At 49.3% G+C, this 17,821-nt stretch overlaps 1 protein-coding gene and 1 long non-coding RNA gene across 2 annotated transcripts in view; one reads left to right on the top strand and one right to left on the bottom strand.

Moving 5' to 3' along the window:
- The window catches only part of LOC108931701 (carcinoembryonic antigen-related cell adhesion molecule 5-like), a 35,111-nt gene that overhangs the window by 5,959 nt on the left and 11,331 nt on the right, over window positions 1–17,821 (bottom strand). The gene's annotated exons all lie outside the window — the stretch shown is intronic.
- On the top strand, window positions 4,865–8,382 carry LOC114912204 (uncharacterized). The gene is made up of 3 exons (XR_003798145.1): window positions 4,865–5,149; window positions 6,781–7,078; window positions 8,056–8,382. It is a non-coding gene; the product is annotated as an uncharacterized LOC114912204 (long non-coding RNA).

The following is a 17,821-nucleotide window of genomic DNA, read 5'->3' as shown; positions in this document are numbered from 1 at the left end:
AGAGCTGAGCAGAGGAGCAAAGACTCAAGCACAATGTCTCCTGCGACCCTCACGTGTGCTGCACAGCGAAATCCTGCTCTCCTTTAGCTCTGTGCTCCTGTTACACTACAGATGGAGGCTTTCAGTTCGGCACTTGGAGCCAGTTCTGCACACATACATGAGCTGACCAAACCACAGTGTGTTGTGTGAAAGGCACAGAGCTCACATCCATATTTGACCTGTTTACCACAACATCCTCTTTTCTTATCTTATGTCTTTTAGATATTTGTGTTACACTCAAGGTTTCTGTCAGTATCAAGTGTGACAAGTGTGTAATATTTTGGACCACTGCTACACCACAGTAAAGGATGCATATCACTCTGTCCCACGGGGAGCTTTGGTGCTCTCTGATCACTGTCTGGTTCAGCTTATACCGACCTACAGGCAGAAACTGAAATCAGCTAAACCTGTAATAAGGACTGTTAAAAGATGGACTGGGGAAGCAGAGCAGGACTTACAAGCCTGCTTCGAGTGCACCGATTTGAGTGTCTTTGAGGCTGCTGCTAGCGATCTGGATGAGCTCACAGACTCTGTAACATCATATGTCAGTTTCTGCGAGGATATGTGCATCCCTACCAGGACTCGTTTAACATACAACAGTGACAAACCGTGGTTCACTGCAAAACTCAGACAGCTTCGTCAGGCCAAAGAAGACGCCTACAAGAACGGGGACGGAGTCTTGTATAAACAGGCCAAAAACACACTGGCAAAGGAGATCAGAGTGGCTAAGAGAAACTACTCTGAAAAGCTGAAGAAACAGTTTTCAGCCAACGATCCTGCGTCGGTGTGGAAAGGCATGAAAGACATCACAAATTACAAGACACCACCCCCCGGCACCGTGTCAACTCAACAACTGGCTGACGATTTGAATGAGTTTTATTGCAGGTTTGAAAAACCCTGTCTCACACCCCGCACCCATTCTGACCCCCTCCCCACACATCAATTAACACCTCCAGTAACCCCCACCTCCCCCCCCACTGCACCTTTGATCTGTGAAGAGGAGGTGCGTCGGGTCTTCGTCAAACAGAAGACAAGGAAAGCACCAGGCCCAGACGGTATCTCACCGGCCTGCCTAAAAACCTGCGCTGACCAGCTGGCCCCTATCTTCACAAAGATCTTCAACATATCACTGGAGACGTGCGAAGTTCCTTCCTGCTTCAAACGCTCCACCATCATCCCCATCCCAAAGAAACCCAAAATCACAGGACTTAATGACTACAGACCTGTCGCCTTAACGTCTGTGGTCATGAAGTCACTTGAAAAACTGGTGTTGGACTACCTGAAAGACATCACTGGACCCTTGCTGGACCCCCTGCAGTTTGCTTACCGAGCAAACAGGTCTGTGGATGATGCAGTCAACATGGGACTGCACTACATTCTGCAACATCTGGACAAACCAGGGACTTATGCGAGAATCCTGTTCGTGGACTTCAGCTCGGACTTCAACACCATCATCCCACACCTCCTCCTGTCCAAATTAACCCAACTCTCTGTGCCCGCCTCCATCTGTTGGTGGATCACCAACTTTCTGACAGACAGGCAGCAGATAGTGAGGCTGGGAAAATTCTCATCCAATACTCGCACGATCGGTACTGGCGCTCCCCATGGATGTGTGCTCTCCCCACTGCTCTTCTCCCTGTACACCAACGACTGCACCGCAAAAGACCCCTCCATCAAGCTCCTGAAGTTTGCAGACGACACCACACTCATCGGCCTCATCCGGGATGGTGACGAGTCTGCTTACAGACAGGCGGTCCAAGAGCTGGCTGTCTGGTGCAGTCACAACAACCTGGAGCTGAACACGCTCAAAACAGTGGAGATGATCGTAGACTTCAGGAGAAACACCTCAGCATTATCCCCACTCACCATCATGAACAGCACTGTGGCAACAGTGGAGTCATTCAGGTTCCTGGGCACTACCATCTCACAGGACCTGAAGTGGGAGTTCCACATAGACTCCATTGTGAAGAAGGCCCAGCAGAGGTTGTACTTCCTTCGCCAGCTGAGGAAGTTCAAGCTGCCACAGGAGCTACTGATGCAATTCTACTCTGCAGTCGTCGAGTCTGTCCTCTGCACTTCTATAACTGTCTGGTTCGGCTCAGCTACAAAGTCAGACATCAGAAGACTGCAGCGGATAGTTCGGACTGCTGGAAGAATCATCGGCACATCCCCCCCCCCCCCAGCTCTCCAAAAACTGTACTCGTCCAGAGTCAGTAAAAGGGCTAGCAAAATCATTGTAGACCCCTCGCATCCAGGCCACTTCCTCTTCGAACCTTTGCCATCTGGCCGGCGCTACAGAGCACTGAGCACCAGGACAGCCAGGCATAAGAAAGTTTCTTTCCTCAGGCCATCTACCTCATGAACACCTAAATCTCTCCCCTAGAGAGTAAACCGTGCAATACATAATGCTATTTATATTTATAACTATTTATCACATTTCTCCTACACTCCCTTGCATTTGTATCTAGCGACTATTTTTGTACTATTTTTGTATATTGGGTACTTTATATTTTTTAAATATTTTTTATCCCTTGCTCACATACTCTATCTTCTCATCTGTGTCTTGTCACTATCATTCTGTCTGTGCTGTGGTAGTTCCTGTCACCAAGACAAATTCCTTGTATGTGCGAACATACTTGGCAATAAAGCTTGTTCTGATTCTGATTCTGACTTTCTGTACACAGCTGTGCAGATTCACTCAGCGCTTTTTTTCTTTCCAGTCTTTTTCTCAGGATGATGTTTCAAGTTTTACATTTTTTCAAACATTTTGACGCCTTAGTCCGGATGACAGTACAGCTGCGGGTCAAGACCCCTCGGCAAGAATTTTCTAAACTAACTTTTGCCGTTTGTGAGTTGATGATCTCGAACTTGAACTTTTGTTGACATTCATGGATTTCAATCATCTCACACGTATCAAATTACTGTAATTTTCCAGAGGCACGGGAATCGCCTGGGCTGCACGCAGGTGACGCAGTGGCACCGCAGCTCATTCAGGTGTGTCACAGTGCAGTACAGTACAGGGGATCAATACTTCTACACTCGCTTATGTTGCGCGCTGCCGTGTATTAGTAAATCGTTCGAAACCGATGTGCAGGAACACACTGTCACTTTGCCATTAAAGAGTATTCTTTTTGTCCATCGGTGTCAAAGAGTCCCGGCGGAACCCGGAACATGAAGAGGCTCCGCGGGGGGTGAATACTTTTCACGGGCTCGGCTTGCCGGCCGCGTGGAGGACAACGGCGCTCAAAGGCTGCGGGAAACGGTCTTCGCTTCCCGCACAGACGTGTGGGCGGCCCCATCGCCGGGACGGATTCGCCGCATCTCACGCTCGGGCTCTCCCGCAAGGACACGTTGCAGCACTGCGGTATCTTACCTACTCAAGGTCAGTGCTGGGCGAGCAGGTCCATCCCACAGAGCAGCCAGAGTCTGAGGGTAAAAGTGAGAGCAAAGGGGTCTTTTCACACATCGACAGCCCTAAGTTTGGTTTGGAGCCCAAAGCGTGTGGTGAACAGAAGCTCACGAAAGGTCACCAAAGGTCACCGAACATCGTTGTTCTCTGATTTATTTTAGTTCTTTGTACAATATGGACAGTTATGCTTCCCTGTGTCTCACTGGACAAAACCCCTCACTGCATCAATACCTATTAACTGTTAATAGCCCTTAAAAGTACCTTTTCGGGGGCTAGAAGCATTAGACTGGAGAGACTCTGTGTGGTACCACAGTAAAGATACAGATATTCCCAGCCAGTAATCCTCTGGAGGAATGTCCACATGGGCCAGTGGTCCATCCATCCATCCATCCATCCATTTTCTAGGCCGCTTGTCCTTCTAGGGTCAACCGCTGGCGACCGTGCTCAGGGCATCAGGGTGCCGTGATCCAACAGGCGCAGAGAGCACAGAGACGGAGGGACATGAGGGACGGCGCTTCACGCCGTCAGTCGGTACGATTCCCAGTGGGGTCCTTGTTCCCCTGCGACTCGCTGTGATGCCGGACTGTGGGAGCAGCAGCAGAACATGAGCAAAAATCAATCAACATAAATGTGAGCTGGAGTTTGACAGAAAGTTCTGGAAACGGTCGCGGGGAGCCGGAGCCTAACCCGACAGCACAGGGCGTAAGGCCGGAGGGGGAGGGGACACACCCGGGACGGTACGCCAGTCCGTCGCAAGGCACCCCAAGCGGGACTCGAACCCCAGACCCACCGGAGAACAGGACCCGGTCCAACCCACCGCGCCACCGCACCCCCCTGCACAGGCATATATATTAATTTATTAATCATTTTAGTCAAATTTGCTAATAAAAACCTATATGTTTGATTTTTTTTGTAAGACATTAAGATGTACATAAACACTACTGAGGAGTGTAACGATAAGAAGGCCATTAAGACTGTACATTATTGTAATATTTTAAGGTTTTCATAATGTCTCAGTTGGGTGGCGCAGTGGGTTTGACTGGGTTCGACCGGGTTTTGCTCTCCTGTGGGCGTGGGGTTCGATCCCACTTGGGGTACCTTGTGACGGACTGGTATCCCATCCTGGCTGTGCCCCCTCCAGCTTTATGCCCTGTGTTGCCGGGTTAGGCTCCGGCTTCCCGTGACCCCGCATGGGACAAGTGGTTTCAGGTTGTGTGTGTGTGTGTAATCCAGAAAAATTGAACCTTGCCAGGGGAATTAAATGCAATTTTTTGTGTTTAATTCCCCTGGCAAGGTTCAATTTTTCTGGATTACATAGACACACACGCACACACACACACACAAACACACACACACACACACACACACACACTGCATGTGCTCTTTGCTCAGGAATGCAGTCATGATGTTCAGGTGTAAAAAGTTACTGTGTCTCAAATCGGAATGAAACATTTTATAAGTTCCGTTTGTATGAAATCATTAGGAAACATCTTAAAACTCCGTCCCTGAGCTCAGTTTCGTGACTCTTGTTAAAGGTGTGTGTGAGTGTGTGTGTGAGTGTGTGTGTGAGCATCAGTGTCCTCTGTTTGAGCAGCACGCCGGAGGGCTGCGCCTGCACTTTACCGCAGAACGTGGCCATGTTTACCGTAGCGGCCGAGAGGCTCCAGCTCTCTTTGCTTTTCCTCATTTGTGTCACTTTGGGTAAGTTTGCGTTTCTTGTTCCTTTCACTGTTTACACTCCGCTGTTGCAACGTGTGTCTTTATTACAATATTCAGCTGTGGTGTTTTCTTCATGTACAACTGTGAGCTTTTATTAAGTAATAATGTAAAATTGACCCAATATTAATGTACTCCTGTGAAACTACATTTTTCTTTAAAGTATGGATGCGAAGGGAGCTGTAGTGGAGCAGCGGGTTTGCCCTCTGCCTGCTCTCCGGTGGGTCTGGGGTTCGAGCCCTCTTTGGAGTGCCTTGTGATGGACTGGCGTCCCGTCCCGGGTGTGTCCCCTTCCCCTCTAGCCTTGTGTCCTGTGTTGCCGGGTTAGGCTCCGGTTCGCCGTGACCCCACTTGGGACAAGTGCTTTCAGTTAAAGTGTGTGTGCGCGTGCGCGTGTGCGTGTAGGAATCAGGTTTTATTGAGCTGAGCTTGGAATTCTGAGTCATTTCTTTCAATTATTAAAATAAAGCTTTCTGAATGTATTGACATTGACGTTTTATCAATGCACTCATGTAAAGTTGTGAGGTTTTATTGCATTTTAACCCATTTCATGGTTTGAGGCCCTTTTTTCTCTTGAAAACTGGACCATTTGTCTGTTATTCCTCCACGTTCATCTTCCTAATAATAATTTAACCTCACAAGCACATAACATGTGCATCCAGTTTCAGTAAGCGCCTTGTCCTGAGCAGAGTGGCTACACACACACACACACACACACACACACACACACAGACACACACACACGCACACATTATTGTGAAAGGACTGCTCTCCACGTCGTGGGCAGCAGGGGGCGCAGTGGTTTCAGCTGCCGCTCTGAACTCGTTTTGCTGGGACCTGCTAAATAAGTGAAGATGAAGGACTCAGTTGAAAGAAGAAATTGAAATGTTGACTGTCTTGTTTGTGTCAATTTTTCTTGCTGCATGCCTGTGTTAAAGCGCTCTGTGTCACTACGTGAGAAGAGCGCTCTCTAAAAAATAAAAATAAAAATAAATAAATAACTGTCCAATGTGGACAGAAAGGAAAAGTTCAGCTGAAATCATTTTTCCCTCATTTTCAGACACTAAAACAGCGAAATAACTTCATATTTACCGCACCGTGCTGGTAGCACTGTGGTAACATTTTAACGTGTTTTACTAATTCGTAATCAAACTCCTGAGTTTAACACCAAAACAGTTTTAACTGTAATAAAAAGATTTTAGAAAAACACAAATTGAAAGCTGTGTGGTTTTGTTGAAGGATTAATGTAAAACTGTGACGTTTCACTCTGTTCGCGTGAAGCGGGAGTCGAGGGTTCGAGGCACCGCCTCACTTCTTGTGCAAACTTTTCACACTTTTCACTCCCTCTAGTTCATCTGAAGAAAAGGATAAAAGAATGAAAACGCAGAGTTCCTTCAAATATTGAATTGTTGGACCCAGAAATAACTCCATAAATCACCAGTGGAGTGAGTGAGGAGTCCAGTGTTCAATATAACTGATCACATGTCAAGGAAGAGTCTTTGTGAGCTATGGATCAGTCATTGAGTGTGTGTGTGTGTGTGTCTGTAAGTGGGGGGGGGTTACTGTGTTTCAGTCCCTCACTGACTTGACCCGACCCCGTGTGTTGCATTTCACAGCCCAGCAGCAATGTGATATGACCGCTGTGGTCGGGGACACGGTGACCATCCCACTGGGGGGGGGGTCCACACCCCAAGGACCTCAAGAACCTGGTGTGGAAGCACGAAACCGGGACGGGATCTTTGACGGCGTTCCGGAGGAGCGGAGGACGGGTCTCCAGAGGCACCGGACGAGATGTGACCGGGGACGGATCCCTCGTCCTGCGCGACGTCCAGATGTCCCACTCAGGACAGTATTCTGCTCGTGTGGCCAACACTGATGGAGTTCGACCCGTGACGGTGACCCTGTGTGTGACGAGTGAGTGGAGCACAATATTGATGCTTGTTGTATCTTTTATTGTTGGGTTGGTGCTCTTCGATGTTGTATGGTGGAAAGTTGTTGTTGTATTTGGTTGCCGACTTGTAACTGCTGACCAGTGATTGGCAGTGAGTTGTACAATTTGGAATGCGATTTCTAGAACTGCCACTAGATGTCCATACGTTAATTACGTTCTTTATTTTAGCGAAAATGTGATAGTAGTAGAGAGGAAGAGTTTGTCTCAGTGTGTACATGTGGAGCGACGGATGTTTTGTTGGTATTTCAATTAATGTAACGTTGTTAATAGAAAACCGAGAAGTCAGTCTCGTCATTTGTGAACTCGAGAAGCTGCAATGGAGTTAGTGACACCAATCTGGGCTGTGGAAGCTAAGAATTGCTATAACAATAAACAAATAAATGTCAGTAGTTCGATAAACCCTCTCGGGTTATCAGACCCCTCACAGCTATTGGACGTCCTTTTACATTCTGAGTTTGTATGGAAAATAATGACGTTTTCAGTTTTGATACATTTATCGCAAGAGACTGTTTATTCCCTAAAGGAGCCCTGACTCTTAAGAGCAAAGGTCTGGAAGAAGGAGTGGGGCCTGAACCAACAACCTTCGGGTTTCAAACTCGCGTTGTGTTACGTTCATGTCTAGACAACAAGTGTGCGGCTGCATCGCTCCATGAGACGATAGTGTGCTTGTACACTAGTAACCATGTGTTACTACTGGTAAAGTTGTAGTTAAAGCTGCTGCCGTTAGGCCCCAAAGGTTGCAGGTTTGAGTCCCACCTCCAGCTGTGGTACCCTTGAGCGAGGCACTAACCATAAGAAGCCGCAGTAAAATTACCCAGCTGTATAAACGGGTAAATAACTGTAAGAAGCTCAAGACTTGTCACTTTGGAGAAAAGCGTCAGATGGATGAATAAACGTAAATGTGTGTGTTTGTTACCCACCCATCTATGTGGACAAACAGAACCAGTCTATGGACTACTGGGAGCAGACGTGGAACTGGACCCAGATGTGAGCGAGACCCTTTTCGACATCTCATGGCAGAGAGGACGCTATTTTGTAGCCATGTGGAACAGGGATATTGCTGAACATGATTATTATGGCAGATGTGAGACCGGCGAGCAGTGTGACCTAAATAACTCTACTGGGGTGTTGGTAATGAAAGGGTTAAAGGCAGAAGATGAAGGACGGTACCTTGCTAAAATCAACAGGAAAACGCCTCTAATGGGACTTGACCTGATCCCACTGAGTAAGTAGCCGCCATTGATTGATTGATTGATCGATCCAGTAATAAATGACAGCACTACAGTAAAAGGCCCAGAGCACATCCTGCTGCACTGAGTTCAGCACCTCGATTTTAAAGTACCTGCACACTTTCGTCACCCTTTGCTAAGTGGCCACCTTATAGGACGTTTTGCGGCGGCAGCGAGCGTGTCGTCACCGTGTGAAGTGCTGCGATGACGAGGACGTCACCCGGCGGCTCAGCGTCACCGTGTTGTGTGTTCATGGACAGCAGTTCTACAGCACTGATGCACAGTCAGCAGCTTCATGTCAACTTCTGTCTCGTACAGAACCGGTGTCCAAACCCAATGTGACCACGTCCTGCAACGAGACCCAGTGCATCCTGACCTGTGTGGGAGAGGAGACTAAACACACGAAATACTCCTGGAAAGAGAACAATGAAACTGTAAAGGAGGGAAACACCTTGACGGTGGAGAAGAGTGGAGAGCAGAGTAAAAGTTACACCTGTGTGTTCAGTAACCCTAAGAGTGAGGAGCACAGTGACCCCCTCACTGAGATGGACTTATTTCCAGGTCAGTAGTTCAATGAAATAAGAGGTAACTTTTACCATCCCGGTACCTAGAACACACAGTGTGGATGGAGGTACAGGTGGGGTAAAAACACAGTGATATTAGAAGTGAATCCTCATTCTGTCCAGGCACTTTTTTTCGCTGTTTGTCCCCGTGTGAAAATAATGAGACACGTATAAAATAATGTTATAATCTAGGATGAAACACTTGTAACAATATAGGAATATTTAAAACAACGATCTCACGGCTCCGCACTGATTTGCACCGTTTCCTTCTCCAAGCTCACGTGTGTTTTAAACTCCAAGGTTCTCCCACTTGTTCCCGCGCCGCCGCCGTGCTCCCTCTGGTCGCTCTGGTTGCGGCTGCAGCTCTGGCAGCAGGGATCTATTTCAGAAGAAAACTCTTCAGCGGTAAGTAAAGCACAACATTTACATGCAAACAGGATGGAACTTGGCGGAGCGGAAAATAAAGGTTCGCGGTTGCCCACAATGCGTACAAGTCGTGCGTTTTCCGCACTGCTCTCATAGCTACTGTACGAGTAGAGCGCCCCCCACTGGAGGAGTCCTGTCTCTCTCCACGAGGACATTCGCCACGTGAACGACACTCACCGCTGCTGCTTTGACTTAAAGCACCGAGACTGGAGCTCTTATTGGACACTTGCAGGGTGTGAGAGCAGGGTAAAAAACAGGGTACACGCTTACTCCTGAGCAGCGGCGCTGATCGCCGGGGATTCAGATCCTCTGAGAAGCTTGATGGTTTTTCTCTTCTCTTTCCAGCCGTACTGGTCCTGTATCCGTGGCGCAACGACTCGCCAGGTCAGTGGAGAGCATGTTTACAGGCCTCTAATATGTGCAGTGACACGGACTGGTGACGTTGTTACCAAGTGCTGCCGTCTCCTCAGATACAGAAAGTGGGAGAGTCGTAGGCAGTGGCGAGACCCCCGGCGTGGAGATGGCCACTGAGCTCTAAGGTAAGGTGGATGTGGTACAAGTGTCCCCCTTGACAGTGACAGTCCACTGAGAGTCCATTGCTCGGTCCCGTGTTTGTCTCTCGCTCTCCCTGTACTTACCGTGCTGTACCATATTGCGCCGCACCGTACCACGCCGTCCTGTAGTGCTGACCCGTTCTAGCAGAGACTCTGGACTGGACATCAGGTCCACTGCAGAGTCCAAGCGGACCCAGACCGCAACCGCTCTGTTTATTTGTTTGTCGTCTGCAGAGACAGAGGTGGAGAAAATACTGTAACATTTCCCTCAGTCTGTGGTGTTTACATTAAACAGTGTACTTTACCTTGTGTTTAGAGAAGAGAAGAGAAGAGCTACAGACCTTTTCTCCGCGTCAAGCCCATGTGATGAGCTGTGACCCGGGTGAGAGTGTGGGAGGAGCTCACACATCAAGGCTGTATCTCAGTTCTTCAGCTGAACCAGACCGTTCCACAGCAATACCATAGTACTCGTACCGCAGTAATGCCGATATGCATTTTTTGCCCGCTTTCTACACTTTTTCATATTTTATTGCATTTACGCACATTTAGTCACTTCTTTATACAGCATATCACATATGTAGAAATGTTAACGACTTGCACTTTCAATGAGGGTCAGTTAATTTTTCACGACCTCATCAGTATTAATCCAACATCTCGCTGAGTCGCTGTTCATTGCTGACGCTTTTATCCATTTCTAGCGCAGTATTTTACCACAGTGGCTCAGGTGAAGTCACGGGTTCCCATCCTGACCTGCTGTTCCTTTTTGGTAAAAACAAGTGGTCTGTGGGTCACGTAGGGTGAAGGTACGAGCTGAGCAACCAAAGAGTGGATGATTTTCCTCTCGCTGATTATTGATACTGTCATAGCGAATTATTAGCACTACATCTTTATTACAGTAAGTGTGATATATGTTCTAAACACTTTACCATGGTACAACTGATAGAGCACATGTAGTTTATGTAACAGGCCTTTTGTCACGGTTCGGGAACAGGGTAAACTTGGTTACTTTTCGTACCTTTTACCTTACACGCGTTATACACATTTCAACTGCTGTGTGAGTTCATATAAATAAATAAATAAATACAATCAAAGTTTGTTCTTTGCGTATTTCTTACTGCAGCGTCTGAGCGCAATGTTGAACACAGTGACCATATCCTCCCGCGGTCCTGCGGAAACACCTGGGTTTACCTGTCCTGTGGTACAGATGAGCACCTTTAAAGAGACACACAATACATGGAAATGTTCTTCTCCTCCTCCACAGTCACCACCAATATTGTCTTGGTGTGATTTACTGTGCCTTCACTGTACTTTTCCCTCTTCATTTCCGGCTCTGTTCCTTTCCCTTTTTGTGTGTGTGCGTGTGTGTGCGTGTGTGTGTGTGGGAGAGAATGCTGGGTAAGTGCAACTGCAGCAGATTCGTATTCTAGAAGGTTCTGAACACTGTCACCACCTTGTGGTCTCTTTTTGGGGTCAACTACAGCGGTCCTATATTTTTTATTCTGTTAGTTGGTTTTTTCCTTTTTGGGTAGTTCTTGTCAGAATGATTTTGGACTCTGTTCCTTGTTCACGGGGTATTGCAGCCTGTAATGGGATTTGAATGTGCAACCGCCTGGTTTAGAGGCCGCGGTTTCCTTGTAGCTGTTCTGTTTAGGGTTGGGGAGCAAATTAGGGTTTGGGCTCTGGGATTGAAGTTTGGGTTGGGAGTGGGGCTGGGGTTATGGTTAGACACTCTAGGTCCCAACCATCATTTAGTCCATCGGCACTCTGGTGTCCAGTGGAGGGTCTGCACACCAGAATGCTGATGGACTGACCACTTTGGTTTCACACACGCATGACTACCTCAATGTTCTCCATCCGAGCAGCACTTCCACATTCTCACCCTTCCTTCCCGAACCCATATGATATGGAGGTGCTGATCCAGGTGAGAGAGTGAACGCAGGTGACGGTGACACCGGGGCCACATGATGCTCCTCAGACACAGTGACACCAATCAAGGGGCTTTTAAAGGCTCTTCTGATGGACAGTTTGTGCTGCTCCACACTCAGGAATAGCCCTGGGGGGTCGGAGGTGGGGGTGGTCCATGGTTCACCTTGTTTACACCCTTCTGCAGCAGGGCTCACAAAGAGGAGGTAGAAGCTCAGTGCTTCTCCAGTGTGGGCCTTCCTATTCCTGCTGGTGCTGCAGGGAACCACTGGGTGGCGCTACAGCAGGCAGAGGACAGCGAGAGCTTCGGGCTTCAGGGTCTGTGACTCTGTGCGGGACATGAGTCAGGACCAGAGCTCCCCACATGCACCTGCTCACTGCTACTTTTACTGTCTTTTACCCCAAGCTTCAGTGTTCCTCACCCAGTGGGTCAGGGGTTCGACTGGCCTCTACTCATCACTGACTGTAAATGTTCACACAGCTGCTGGGGTTCCTCAAACGCTCCCTCTAAGGTGAATAACTTAACAAAAGCAGGTAAAAGACCGTCCACCTGAGAAGATGAACTTCCGGGTCACATCCCCACAGGACAGAGTAAAACACAGTTTTTACACTTTGATGTGTCATGATGAGCTGCTGTGTGTGAATTTCCCTGCAGGGATTAATAAAATATCTTTTCCTGTACTGTACCATACTGTACTATACTGTCCTCCCTCTTGGTAAAAAAACCTTGTCCCTCCTCCGCCTTTTTACCGCAATATTCTCTGTTCCTGTCCAGCAGAACGCTGTAAAAGTGACACAAGGACACGACACACCGCACAGGTGGCAACTTCTTCTCTCTCTGTCTCACTCAGAATGTAGGAGTGGAGCCCACAGAACGGCTCCACGACCCCATTGGAGATGCGGCCCAACCGACTTATTATAAAATACAATAATTAAATGAGCGACTTCCCCCATGATGAGTTTCTCATCCAGCTCCGGCTGCTCCTGTGAACCAGAGAAACACACACACTCGTATTAGGAGAGAGGAAAGCTCAGAGTGTGAACAGTAGCGATGGAGGAGTAACACACAGTGACACTGAAACGTTACACACAGCGTACACATCATCGGGGATTCACTCTTCGAACCTCTGTGTATTCAGTGTGTGTTCATATGAACTTGTCCATTCCCATCTCTTCTGCCTCTGGACACGAGTTTGAACCCCTTCAGTCTGTGTGCAGTTTGCATGCTCTCCCTGCATTTCCTCCAAATGCTCTGGTTTCCTCCCGCAGTCCAAAGACATGTTTAACATAGCTGTCACGGTTGGTTCCGGAAGGAAGCGGCAGACCCAAGTGCAGAGCGGGATTCGTGGTTTATTCAGGGAAATCCAAGAGCCAGAGGTCAAGGGACAAGCAATCGGTCTTTGAGGCGCGAACGTTTTTATAAGGAGAGTCCAAAAGGCAAGGTCGGTACACAGGCAAGAGGTCGATGATCATAGGGAGGTACAGGAACGTAGGAGCAAGGGATGGGAATGGGGAAGGCGTCAGGGAACAAGAAGGAGTGGAGCAAGAGGCTAGGAGATCGCTAACAACAAGGCTGAACAAGGTTCCGCATCAGCTGCTGGTCTGATGCAGCCTTTGATGCTCCAGTCTGCGCCGCGTCCCGGGTGTTCCGCGTCGGCTCGAGGGTGTGGGCGTGGCAATAGCAGTGGTAGCCTGAGCGAATTTCCCCACATTGGTGTTATTGCTATCATCAATCCTACCATAATAGTAATTTCTCGTAATTATTGATGCTCATCTGTACCAGAGCTCAGTGAACCCAGAAGAACTAGGACAGTTTCTGCTAAACAATAAATATTACAAGAAGAAAACCGAGAGAACAAAGTTTACTTTGACATTATTTATTGATATATAGCACAGCTGAGCTGTATATAGGCGGTGTGGTGGCGCAGCAGGTTTGGCCAGTACTCGCTGTGTGACGGGTCTGAGGTTCGACCCCTACTTGGGGTGCCTTGCGACGGACTCCTGTCCCATCCAGGGTGTGTCCTTTGTGCCCTGTGTTGCCGGGGAGACTCCGGTTTGCCGCAACCCCGCTCGGGACAAGCGGTTGCGGGCACTGGTTGGTCGAGATGTATGTAACGTGTACGGATACTGTATGTTACTGCACACACTTTTCTTTGTGGAAGAAGTGTTCTCTCTCCCTCTGACAGCTCTTGACCATACAGACTGGGTGCTTCGGTGTACCCCTGGGGCCTCACCGTCCACATCCAGTGCTTCTTCCTGAAAGTAAAACCAAACCAGTAGAGATGATCCTCGACTAACGACGGGGTTACATTCCGATAAACCCATCGTAAGTCAGAAAAGAATACAGTACCGCACCTACCGAATATCATAGCCTAGCCTACTTTAAATGTGCTCAGAACACTTACCTGTCACGCCCACTAATCGATCCCACCTACCCAAAACAGCAAGGTATAAAGAAACCGTTCCTGCTCCCCTGGATGCGGAATCTCGTCTGGGAAACATGCATCTCCTGCACTCTGAAAGAATGACAGTCTACTTACCCGTTCTTTCTTCCTCCGTCCCTCGTCCCGTTTTGGAAGAAACGTACACCGACCATCTATGAGAGCTTCAAGAAGCAGTTTGAGGCAGTATTCGACCACCCTCTCTCGGGTCGCACCGCCAGCGACCGCCTCATGAAAATCCAGCAGGGCAGCCGGTCAGTAGTAGCATATTCCCTGGAATTCCCAGTGCTGGTAGAGGGGAGCGGCTGGAACCCCGCGACGCTTCTGGCAAGCTTCATAAATAGCCTGAACCCCAAGATCCAAGCCGAGCTAGCCTACCAGGGGAAGGATTGGACTTTTGGTCAATTCGTTGAAAATGCCATTATGATTGACAACCTGGCCAGGGAACGTACACAGCTCTCCTGGCTGGCCCCATCTGTGTCCAGTCCCCACTTCAAGGCTCCAGAGCCTATACAGATTGGACAGGGGTGCTTGACCACTGAGGAGAGGCAACGCCGGCTCCAAGACAGTTATGCCTGCGCTGCAGTGATCCCGGAAGTTTCTGTGCCATCTGCCCTGTCTGATCTCTTCCGAGAGATCTCGGCTAGGCACCAAACCGTTCCTGCTCTCTCCCTCTGCGCCAACCGGAAAACCAGTTGTCAGTACCCGTAGTGTTGGCCTGGGGAGGGAATCAGGTGGACTCCGAGGTGGCCAGCTGTTTTATGGCTCTAGCCTTCGCCAGGGTACGGGGCATTCCGACACGAGGGTGCGATGTCAAGTTAATGGTCAGTGTGCTCGATCGGCAACCGCTGGGTTCAGGAGAACTGAACCTTTGAGGTTACAAGTCGAGGCGTGCCACACGAAAGATCTTGTGTTCTTCCTTATTAAATCCCCCGATGCTGCCATGCTCTCGGCTTACACCTGGCTCCCCCGATACGACCCGGTGTTCTCGTGGAGCACCGGGAAACTTGTCACATGGGGGCCCCAATGTGCGAAGGGCTGCTTGTCACTCCCACGTTGGCCCACCTCCATAGAGAACCCTGAAGTAGCCCAGCCCTTGATGATTCCAAGGGAATACCAAGACCTCGCAAAGGTCTTCAACAAAAGCAGGGCCTCTGCCCTGCTCCCACACTAGCCCGGGGATTGTGCACTCGATCTCCTGCTGGGCATCTCTCCCCTTCGGAGCACAGTGTACCCCTTCTCTCTGCAAGAGCAGAAGGCCATGGAGGAATACGTGGCTGAGGCACTGGCCTCGGGGATCATTTGGGCTTCGACCTCACCAGCCTCAGCAGGGTTTTCTTTATTGAAAGGGAGGACGGAGGGCTGCGTTCATGCAATGACTATTGGGGTCTCAGTGCCAAAACCATGCAATACCCTCATCACCAAAGCTCTGTTCAGGTCTATGGAGCGCGGGTGTTTACCAAGCTGGACTTGCGGAGTGCGTATAACCTTATCCGGATCAGGGAATGTGATGAGTGGAAGACCATGTTTAGCACCTCCCTAGGCCATTATGAGTACACCAGGCTTTTGTGACCACGTGTTGGGGGATCTGGTGATCAAGTGTGTGCTTGTTTATCTGGATGACATCTTGATTTATTCTGAATCAATGGGTTACCACGTCCAGCAGGTGCTACAGTGGTTATTGGCAAGCAACCTTTTTGAAAAGTGCCTCTTCCACCAGCAACAGATTTCCTTACTTGGGTTCATTCTGGGGGGGCGCGGTGGCACAGTGGCGCAGTGGGTTGGACCGGGTCCTGCTCTCCGGTGGGTCTGGGGTTCAAGTCCTGCTTGGGGTGCCTTGTGACGAACTGGTGTCCAGTCCTGGGTGTGTCCCCTCCCCCTCCAGCCTTACGTCCTGAGTTGCTGGGTTGGGTTCCGGCTCCCCATGACCCTGTATGGGACAAGCGGTTCAGAAAGTGTGTGTGTGGGTTCATCCTGAGTGTAGAGGGAGTGGCTATGGATTCCAAGAAAGTCCAAGCAGTTTTGGAGTGGCTCAGCCAGTTCTTACAGGACCTCAGTTGAGCCCAGGAGGAAGAATCTGGTCCAGCAGACAAGTCAGCCAGAAAAGAATACATTCTAGTAAGTATGCGGCCTCTTCTACTCCAGTGGGGACACGACTCCCCAGCCGTCAGGCACCCCAACCACCGATGGAATCTCTCGCTTTTATGGCCTTCCGGAAGATATCAGGGTGGTGAATGCTGCCCGTGGGGAGGGGTACAGTCATGCTGACAACTTTGCCCTGATCAACCCCACCTGTCCCAAACCAAAGCAACAGGGTATAAAAAAGCCGTTTCTGACCCCCCGGGTGCAGAATCTCATCGGGGAAACACGCATCTCCTGCACTCTGAAAGAATTACAGTTTACATACCCACTCTTCCCTGACCCTCCTTTTCTTCCGTCCCTTGCCCCCCGTTTTTGACATCCACAGCTCCCGACTCCGGCATCGCTCAACTCCGGATTCACCCCAAGAGCCACATCTGCACATTGACCGACCCATGCCTGTCCCCGACCGTGACTCTTGCCTGTTCCTCTGTATCAGTCATAAAACTCCTGCATTTGGGTCCACACCAACTCCTCGGTCTCCTCCTCTCAACATTGGAAACTGAACATTGGAAAACAAAGCTCAGGAGGAATAAACGATGGACTTCGGGAAGAGCTACGTGACCTCTGGCTGCTACGTGAGCCAGGCCCTGGGACCACGGTATTGCCTGAATCAAGGGTGCCAGAAACAGTTTGCGAGGCAGTGGAAGTGTGGTAAGCGAGCCGGTCTTCATAGTAGGCTAAAGGCTAACCCTAGCTGCCCGGCTCTACCATCCATTCTCCTCTCCAATGTTCGCTCCCTCGACAATAAACTGGACTCCCTCAGACTACAGCTAACTACCCAGCGTGAAGTCAGGGACTTCCGTGTTCTCATCTTTACACAAACACGGCTCAATGACAGCACTCCAGGTGCAGCCATTCAGCTGGCCGAGCTATTTGCGCATTGTGCCGACAGGATAGCAGCACTGTCTGGTAAGATTGGTAGCAGTAGTCTGTGTGTTTACACAAACAACGAATGGTACAGGAATTGTGGTCTCTAGCTACTGTTCGTCGCTGGTGGAGTTTATAATCGTGACGTACCGGCCATACTACCTGCCCAGAGAGTTTACCGCCGTACTCACTGTCGCGGTCTTCATTCCACCAAGTGAACTCTATGGGTCCGTCAGCAACTTAGACATCACAACCCGATGGATTTTTCTTTGTCGCCGGGGACTTGAACCACGCGACTCTCAAATCAGTGCTGCCAAAATTGTACCGGCATGTCGATTTCGCATCCCGTGGTGCAAACACTTTAGACCTCATTTACGCAAACATTCCCGGTGCTTACAAGGCTGCACCCCGACCCCACCTCGGCTACTCGGGCCACATCACTGTTATGTTAATCCCAGCATACAGACCACTGCTGAAACATGCCAAACCAGTCTTGAAACAGGTGAGAACCTGGTCTGAGGGAGCCATCCCAGCACTTCAGGACTGCTTTGAACACACACA

This window comes from Scleropages formosus, chromosome 14 (genome assembly GCF_900964775.1).
Source record: "Scleropages formosus chromosome 14, fSclFor1.1, whole genome shotgun sequence".
Lineage (NCBI taxonomy): Eukaryota > Metazoa > Chordata > Actinopteri > Osteoglossiformes > Osteoglossidae > Scleropages > Scleropages formosus.
Note: the sequence above shows the minus strand (reverse complement) of the source record. Positions and strands in the feature narration are given on the sequence as shown.